The following is a 9,058-nucleotide window of genomic DNA, read 5'->3' as shown; positions in this document are numbered from 1 at the left end:
ATTAATTTTGACCTATAACATTCCATAACTCATATAAATGAAATATTAATAAATCATTTAAAATAATTTAAAGCTTAATAGTAGAAAGTTACTCCCTCCGGTTCATTTTATAAGAAACACTTTGGAAAATTTTTTTGGTCTTTTTTTATAAGAAACATTCTTACAAAATTAAGTCAAATATTGAATGACAAAGTTGCCCTCAAGCTGCAAAAACTTCTCATTTATATAATATATAGATATTAGATATAGATAAATATCATTAGTCCACCTAAGGTTAGGGTAATTTAATTCAATTTTTTGTAGGGTCTTCTAATATGTAATTTCAAATTTTTCAAATAATATATAGATGGCTAAAAAGCATTTTTGGCCCCTGATGTTTCAAGTTTGTGCAAATTCTGCCACTACTCTATTTTTGTCAACGTTTCTACCCCTCATGTTTTCAAACAGTGCACTATCTACCTCTCCATCAGTCAGGCTTTCTCAGGAGATGTTCCTGAGTGGATTAGAGAGATAAAGAGGAGTATATGAAGTTGATGATGATCAAGGACCAAAAATTTGATGTATATATTAAATTTGTTTGATGTATATATCAATTATGTATGTAACTGAACTGGTTAAATGCATGTTTTGCTACTTACAGGTCTTGAGTTTAAATCTCTCATGCCCCTTTTTCCAATTTTACTTTTAATTTCCACGTTGCAGGTCCAAAAAATATTTTAAAAAAAGTCAAATCAGCTCATTCCGTTAGTTTTTTAACGTCTAGATTGACACTGAGGGGTAGACGATGCACTGTTTGAAAACATGAGGGGTAGAAACATCGACAAAAATAGAGTAGGGGCAGAATTTGCACAAAATTGAAACATCAGGGGCCAAAAGTGCTTTTTAGCCTATATAGATCAAAATAGAAAAGAGAGAACGTAGAAGCAATTTGAAGATACATGGATATAATTTTTACCAAAGTTGATGCCTATAGGTAAAGGTAATGTGTTAACACATTGCTATGAATAATATTTGGTGTTACATTGATCTAAAACTTTCTGATTCACAACTTTAATTGATACTTAACTGATATCTCTGAACACTAAGAAAAATGGAAGAAAAAAAGGATTTTAATTTATACTGAAAAAGACAGCCAATGTGAAATTGAAACAAACAATTCCATTACACTTCTTGAGATTTCTATAAATTGATAAACATCTCAATCCAATAAATTTGGCAATGCCAAATCTAGCTCTCGTGAAACATGAGTATATAGAAGTGATCGAAAACAATCCACAGTTCATAAGCAACCACCAAACATTCTTCCTTAGTAGATTCATCTGCTTCATCAAACTCTTCAATCAATCCTCCCAACCACCTATTTGCTTTAGCATTTGTGGAGGAAGGACTTTGCTCATATAATAGCAGAAAAGAAGGTTAAACTAAAAAATTAGAACTCGATTCATCTATTGATGGCATATGATCTGCACCGGATCAACATCATCATATACAATGTTGTTAGAAATGAGGGCTATTTCTAATAACTTCGATGTAAACATTGTAAGGGGACAAAAAGAGACATTTAAAGTGTTTCCCTATGATTAAGCACACTCTTTTGTTTAACTGGCATACTTTTTAGTGGACTTCTCAGTTACCCTGAAAATACAACACGAAAGATATTACAATAACATTTACAATCTTTTAAATATACTATAGCAAGAATCTAGAAAGGACATGATTTTGCCACACATCCTACACATGCTACATGAGATGATACTCCATTTATTAAAGAGTAATTCATAACCAATACATAACACCTTAATTAAAAATACTAAACAGGCATAAAGCTAATGCTTAGTGGTTACATAACAAATAATGATGACCACAGACACACTAAATGCTCCTTAATGTATAATAACTTATGACCATTCATTTTTGTAACAGTGAAACCTTTCTTTTCTAATTAAAGTGACTTTATTTTTAACAGTAACTCCTGTTTAAGTGGTTAAATATAGTGCTCAAAACAGAAACCGCAATGACTAAATACCAATACAATTTTTAACGATATATGCAATTCTCTCTAAGGAGCTTGACACACAATGAAGCCTCAAGTGACATGGAGAGATTCTATCACCTGCAAATACAACATTAAAGTGCATATATACCAATACGCAAGAGTTAGAACAAATTATCTAAATAGTTGGAGTTCCAGAACTGCATACAACCATCACTGCATTTTTTTATCAAAAGATAAAGACAAAAGCTATATATGGACTGAATTTAAATTCCCATAGCCATAAGATGAAAGAAAATTTGATTCTGCAAGGAATCTCATCCCATTCATGCACAAAAGAGGAAGGAAGAAGTAAAAGTAATAAAAACTGTTTGGGACCTCCATGCTGACCAATATGACGCACACAATAAGGTAAAAACTACCATCAGTCAAAGAAATAATTCTGCCATGTCCAACAGCTGGTCAAAGTGGTGAATATACCTGCGTCTTTAGTGTTTGGGATTTCATAGTCCCCTGCAGAAATAAGTTGAGGATATGAACTCCAGTTGATTAGAGAAGAAGAGGTGGCAGTATATGACATGGCTCGTAAAGGGCACAAACTTTTTCCTTCCCTCTATTCGGGGCCACCACGGTGACCAATATAACGTACACAGTATTGTCAAAGCTACCATCAGCCAAAAAAATATTTCTGCTATGTCAACAGTTCGTCGAAGTGGCGAGTATAGCTGCACAAACAATGCAAAAATGCAAAAAAGTGTAGAAAATAGTAAGAATGTTGTGACTTTCGGTTAACAAATTGAATTAAATAGAAACTACTGTAAATCCACAAAATATGCCAAAGAGCCACCATGTGGAAATAAAACTCACCAAATGAAGTAAGTACTAATCGATTTTCTTCACCCAAGTTTCCCATGGGAAGTCCAAATTCCACTATTGAATTGGCAGAGAGGGAAGTGTGAGTAGACTTCTAATTAATGAAGAGAAACTAAGCATGATAGCAGGCTTCTAGCACTAAAATCCTTCTTATTTGCTTTTCTTCACATTCACTTTTTGGTAGATCTCAGGTTTCTCATCACTACGGTCCCTTCAAAATCTTTTTTTGATAAATTAAAAAAATAAGAATTTGATTTAGATGTCAGAATAAATAACCAAAAGCAGGAAATTAACAACCGTCAAACTAATATTCATATACAGATGATAATTTTGTTATTTCATATCCATAAGTAGATTGTAATCTAAATTGTAAGCAATATATAAAAAAGAAATTTCAAATTAGAGCCTCAATACTCAATCACACAAATACAACGCTTTGAGGCCATAAATGATTAACACCAAGGCCTTAAGCCCGGATTGCATCAAACTACACTTTTTCAGAGACTTCCCAAGTCCAAATCCCCACCTCCTCCTAAAGCAGAGAAGATGCACAACATAACTCTAATAGCATGTTTGAATATACTTTTAATTCTCAAGAATCACTTTTTCCCAAAGTAGCTTCTCCAAGAATCACTTCTCCCCTAAATGTGGATCATGCAAACAACTAACCCCATTTGGCCACTGCTACCACAGATTGAAGAGAAAGATCCATTCAAAACACAAACACACTGAAGCATTGATAACAATTAATAGTGTCTAAAACTAACAAAACTTTACCCTCTGTAATGTAACAAACCCAACCTCATTTTCCACTGTAAAGCATGAGAACTGAGCGATTCTGAAGTGCCCCAACCAACCCACTCACTCACCCACCGATTTTCCCGCCAGCTAACAGAAAACCCACATTGAAGCTTGAATTTCAATACAGCACAGACATGAACGAAAAGGAGAAAAACCCAAAAAAAGATAAAATTGCAGCTTGGCCTAGTTTGGTTGAATCTGAAATTCCAGCGCCAGTTTTCCTACTGAATCACAACCAAATTAAAAATAAATAATTTAAACATGCATCCACAAAAAATTTGGGCCTTTCAGGGACAACAGAGAGAGGGAAAGTAATTCCAATACCACAATCAAGAACAATGAAGAAGAATGACATCAATGCACAAACTGGAACCCCATAATCCCAGCAAAGGCGCACCAAATCTGCAGGACGTGAATCACAGAGAACAAGTCAAATCAAATTTGTTTTGGCAAAATTCTTCTTCATCCCGATCAGAAAAATTAAAAAAAAAAAAAGAAGGGAACGAAAGGATGTATGGAGGAAGAACGAATCCCAGATGCAAGAAAGAGAAACAAACTTGAAAAATTGCAGAAAGCCTATCTCCCAAATCTGTCAATTTTGGAACCCTAGAGAGAAAATGAAGGGAAGAAGAAAGTGATGCAATTTAAGCCTCTATTTCTTCGTGCGAATCCTGGCTGCCAAGCGGACATGGAGATTGCGGAAGCCCTGAATTCCCACGTCAATCCTGATTGCAGCGGATCCTTGACTGAAGCAGAGATGGTCATATATATGAAATTCTCTGAGGAAGGTTTAAATGGTTTTGAAATCCTAAAGAAACTGCTCAGAGAAGGAGAAAAGGAACGAAATTAGAACGTCAGAGGTAAGGTGAAAAGCGTTTCTATTTTTTTTAAACTGAAAAGCGTTTCAGATTGAATCAAATGAAAGAGTGAATCTGATACAATCGTGAATCAACGGCTGAGATCCAATGTAAGTGAAATAAAATGTTTTTTTACAAAAATATCCATGTCCAACTTTCATAGTTTTTGGAATAAATTGTTGAACGACTTTTTTACCCTTAAGGCTGCAGAAACTCTGCTTTTATATATAGTATAGATAGATAGATAGATAGATAGATAGATAGATAGATATATAGATAGATAGATAGATAACAACAATAATAATATATATTTTGATTTAAAATGTTAATTTTGAAGAGAAATCAATATCAATATATAACAACAAAATGAAACCCCACTTCTAATAAAAATCAAATCATAGGAAAAAATCACCAGATTAAATAAACTAAAATAATAGATAATTTACGAAAAAAATTGAAAGCAAAAGGATATATAAAAAGTGTTGAGAAATATCTCCTCTCAACATGGGTACAGTAACCTAGCAGCATAAAGCTGAAATGATAAAAACATGTCACTGTAGCGAAAATCTCGAAAGAACCCTAGAGGCACACAAATGTGCTAAAAAAGCCCACATAAAACCTCTAGTGCCTACCCCCACTGAATAGGTCCCTATTGAAATCGAGAAAACAACGACTAACGAAAATTATTTCGATCTAAAGGTTTCTCTTATTTTTGAATAAAGTCCCACGTTACTATTAAATGTTTGAACTCGTTCCCCTTTTTTGTCTTTGGCTATTAGATCATACCTTTGGTAACCACCCCCTACCAGAGACGATGGAGGAAAAATCCATTTTATCAATCCAAGCAGATAAAATGAAGGATTTCCATCTTTCCCCTTCATGAATTAAAAAAGGGGTGAAACAATATATAATGGTGAATCGAAAATGGAAGAAAGAGTAAATAATAGGATCATGAAATATGGGTGTTCATAACCGAACAAAACCAATTAAAACAGCTTAAACCGACCCAAAAACCAAAACTCGAAAAAACCGATAACCAAAAAACCAATATTTTGTTAATGGACTAGTTTGATTTTCAGTTCCCATGTTCAAAAATAGAACCGATCCAAACAAAACCGGGGGGGTGAAACAATATATAATGTTGAATCGAAAATGGAAGAATGAGTAAATAATAGGATCATGAAATAGGGGTGTTCATAACCGAACCAAACCAATTAAAACAGCTCAAACCGACCCAAAAAACCAAAACTCGAAAAAACCGATAACCAAAAAAATTGATATTTTGTTAATGGATCAGTTTGATTTTCAGTTCCCATGTTCAAAATAGAACCGATCCAAACCAAACCGAAAGTATTTATTTATTTAAATTTTGACATACATAATTACCCATTTAACCGTACTTATAATGTTTTATTCCATGTATACCCAAACCTTTACAGTAATGTGTTTAACCTTTTCCAAGTTAGAAGACATATGTCTTCTTTTCATTAAGCGAAAGTGAAGCCCTCATTGTTCTGCTTCTTTGCCTCTTACTCAAAACAATACATTTGTAACTGGACTGGGCGAGACCCCAGGGTCCCTCGCCCAGGAGACCTGACCTTGGGCGGGGGATGCGCCATGACCTTGGGCCTCCCTTCCCGAGGCCCAACTAGCCCATTTGGACAGATTAAGGACGCAAAAGCCCAACTCCACCTCTATAAATAGGAGGGGAATACCAATTGTAAAGGACTCTTAGCTCATTTGAGAAATAATAGCATTGAAATTCAGTTATATTTTCTCTCTCTAAGCGGTTAGAGTTTCTCTCTCTAAGCATTCACATCACTTTCCTCACACTTTGGGTACTACCTTCCCTCTCTATGTTCTAGCACGGAACATTTAGCGCCGTCTGTGGGGATCGGTAGATTTCTGTTCCCGGACTACGTGGATCGTGATTCAAAGGAGCGAAACTCGCTTTTCTGAGCGATTTTCTAAAGTTTTCTTCGTGGACAGTGATCGGGAGGAGTGATTCCTTGATTCTGAGTTTGGAGGATCTTTCGTTGGTGCACCTAGATGAACCAGAGGAGCTCAATGGCGGAGCATTGACTATCACATGGAGAGAGGTTGGAGCGAGCACACGATCCGCCGCGACGGCACGATGAGGAAGCAAGGTCTTTGGCTTCCTTCTCGAGGGACAAAAGAGGTGCGCAGCTTCAAGCTCAAGAACCGAGTGATGGAGCGGGTTAGCGATGGCTGATTCGCGACGTCATTAATCGCCTAGAACGACATGATGCGGAAATGAGCGTAACAGACACAGCGCCGGAGCTTGAAGCCTCATACAGACAACAATACCGAGATTCCATACAACGACTAGAATCTCCTTTCTCTCAAGGACAGGTAGAAGCAGAATGGTGTGCCTATCACCGAATTTCAGGACACGATACTGGAAAGTGTCGAGCTCTACAGCGCGCGGTGGTAAAGCTGATTGTAGCAGGGAAATCAGCCACAGCGCGGGGCGATGTGTTTTCGACGGCAAAAGAAGTTGGCACGATTGCTGGAGGTTTCGGCGGAGGAGGGACCACTAGTGCAGCATGTAAGACCCGGTTTTAGGGCATACTATTTTAATAATAATATTAAATAATATTCTGTGAATTGCTTGTGCTATATGTGATATTATGCCTTTTAAAAAGGTGATTAATTGTTAGAAGCAATATTAAGTCCTAGAAACCTCTAGACGTTGATGAGCGCGACGATACCAACATTTTGACTGTAATATTGCTAGGGTTCGGCGACGGCGACGTTTTAGGTCAAAATCTACCCGACAGCAGCGATGAGTTGGCGAATCGAGTTGACGATGACGATTTCGTGGGTCGCACCTTATGGGGAGGTGCTGGGCATGATTTTAAGAATATTCTTGGAGAGAATATTCCTTGGTTTTATTTTTGGATGTTTTATTTAAATAAAATGGGGTTTTATTTAAATAAAATGCATTTAAATAAAAAAGTGACATCATGCCAGATTCCTCTGCTAGGGTTTTTTCCCCGCGAGGTGGTAAGGAGGCTAGGGAGGAGGCTGTTACAGTGTTCTTTGATGGCTTGGGTGATGAGATTACATACTTCAGTTTGAAGCGTGAGGTGATCCGGTATGGAAAGGTGGTCTGCGTTTTTGTGTAACAGAGGAGGAGGGAGGGTCGGAGAACTCGTTTTGGGTTTGTGCGGTTTCGGTACGAGGAGGATGCTAATGTAGCTATTGCCAGCTTGAATGGGGCGATGCTGCAGCAGTCTTTGTTGGTGGTCAACAGAGCCATGTATGTCAAGTCCAAAGAGGGGCAGCGGAGTAGTGGGGGTGAGAAAGTTTGGAGACCCAAAAACACGTCAGTGCAACGACGGCTGGAATGGCGGGTCAAGGCTTCGACGAAGGAGAAGGCAGCTGTGCAAGGGGGGCCTGCTGTGTTTCGTACTTCTGCTGATGATGCCAGCTTGATTGGTCGGATGGCTGTCGCAACTCTTCGGGATGTGTATACGTTAGAAGTTGTTCAGGATTTTGTTGCTTCTTCCGGGCTTTGTTTGATCAGTGTAAAGTCGTTGGATGCTAGAGCTGTCATCTTGGAGTTTGAATCTGGAACAGAAATGACAGAGATTTTGCGTGAGGGCAGGGATTTTTTGTTACAATACATTTTTAACGGTGGAGCCTTGCTCATCGTCCACTTGTTCTTCCCGTCACCTGATGTGGGTCAAGGTGTTTAACGTCCCTGTCAAGGTGTGGCGTTTTGAGTTCTTTGAAGTGGCGTTGGCGGGCTTAGGACGTGTGGTCTGCCGTGATGATGCGACTCAGAATCGGTGCAGGTTTGATGTTGCCATGGTCTTGCTGGAGGTGGAAAAACCATGGGTTTCAGGTAAAGAGGTTTGGGTTCAAATCGATGATGCACTCCATAAGATTCTTTTGCTTCCTGAGTTCTCTAGTGGGGGCGTGGGGGTGTTAGGGGGATCTCTCGTCGCGTGGTGGTGGATTCTAGTGATTCAGAGGACAGCAGCGACGATGGCTTGGATAATAACGAAGATTTGGCTCATGACTCGGTGGTGGCTGCCGGAGTAGTGGAGGTTGTCGGTGATGAGGGTTTGAAATTACCATTACAAGATGCTGAGCTTGATGCTGGGAAGGAGTTACGCCAGGTGGAAAAGTTACAACATTTTGAATTGAAACAGCAAGCGCGGGATTTGATTGAGGTGGGATATAGTTGGAGTGAAATTAGGGAGCTGGCTCAATTTAAGGGATTCAATTTGGACAATTTTGATTTCTACGTGGGTGCCAAGGAGGCTCGTATGAATACAGTTATGTGGCATGCCTGGAATTTCAAAAATATTGATGCCGTGTTTAATGGGTTATTGGGGTGGGCCAGGTTTTGTGTTAATAATTGGAGGCTTAATGTGGAAAAGGAGATGCTGGGCATTTTACTTGTTGCAAATCGGGCAACTTCTTCTAAGGGGCAGTTTTCTTTTTTTGGAAACATAGATCTGTTGCTGATGTGGAGGGTATTTTGGAAGATTTGGTGGTCCAA

General features: G+C 38.1%; 1 long non-coding RNA gene across 5 annotated transcripts; it reads right to left on the bottom strand.

The window, feature by feature from the left end:
* Positions 1 to 1,091: 1,091 nt before the first annotated feature.
* On the bottom strand, positions 1,092 to 4,559 carry LOC130723128 (uncharacterized). Of its 5 annotated transcripts, none has more exons than XR_009014183.1 (6): positions 4,225 to 4,552; positions 3,992 to 4,069; positions 3,644 to 3,891; positions 2,861 to 3,086; positions 2,474 to 2,718; positions 1,114 to 1,635 (listed from the first exon to the last, which is right to left on the bottom strand). It is a non-coding gene; the product is annotated as an uncharacterized LOC130723128 (long non-coding RNA). The 5 variants fall into 5 exon arrangements; XR_009014184.1 differs by having other exon boundaries at positions 3,668 to 3,891; XR_009014185.1 differs by having other exon boundaries at positions 1,092 to 2,113; positions 2,861 to 3,891; positions 4,225 to 4,559.
* Positions 4,560 to 9,058: the final 4,499 nt, after the last annotated feature.

Source organism: Lotus japonicus, chromosome 6 (genome assembly GCF_012489685.1).
Source record: "Lotus japonicus ecotype B-129 chromosome 6, LjGifu_v1.2".
NCBI classification, from domain to species: Eukaryota; Viridiplantae; Streptophyta; class Magnoliopsida; order Fabales; family Fabaceae; genus Lotus; species Lotus japonicus.
The sequence above is the reverse complement of the archived record's forward strand: the minus strand, read 5'-3'. Positions and strand labels throughout refer to the sequence as shown.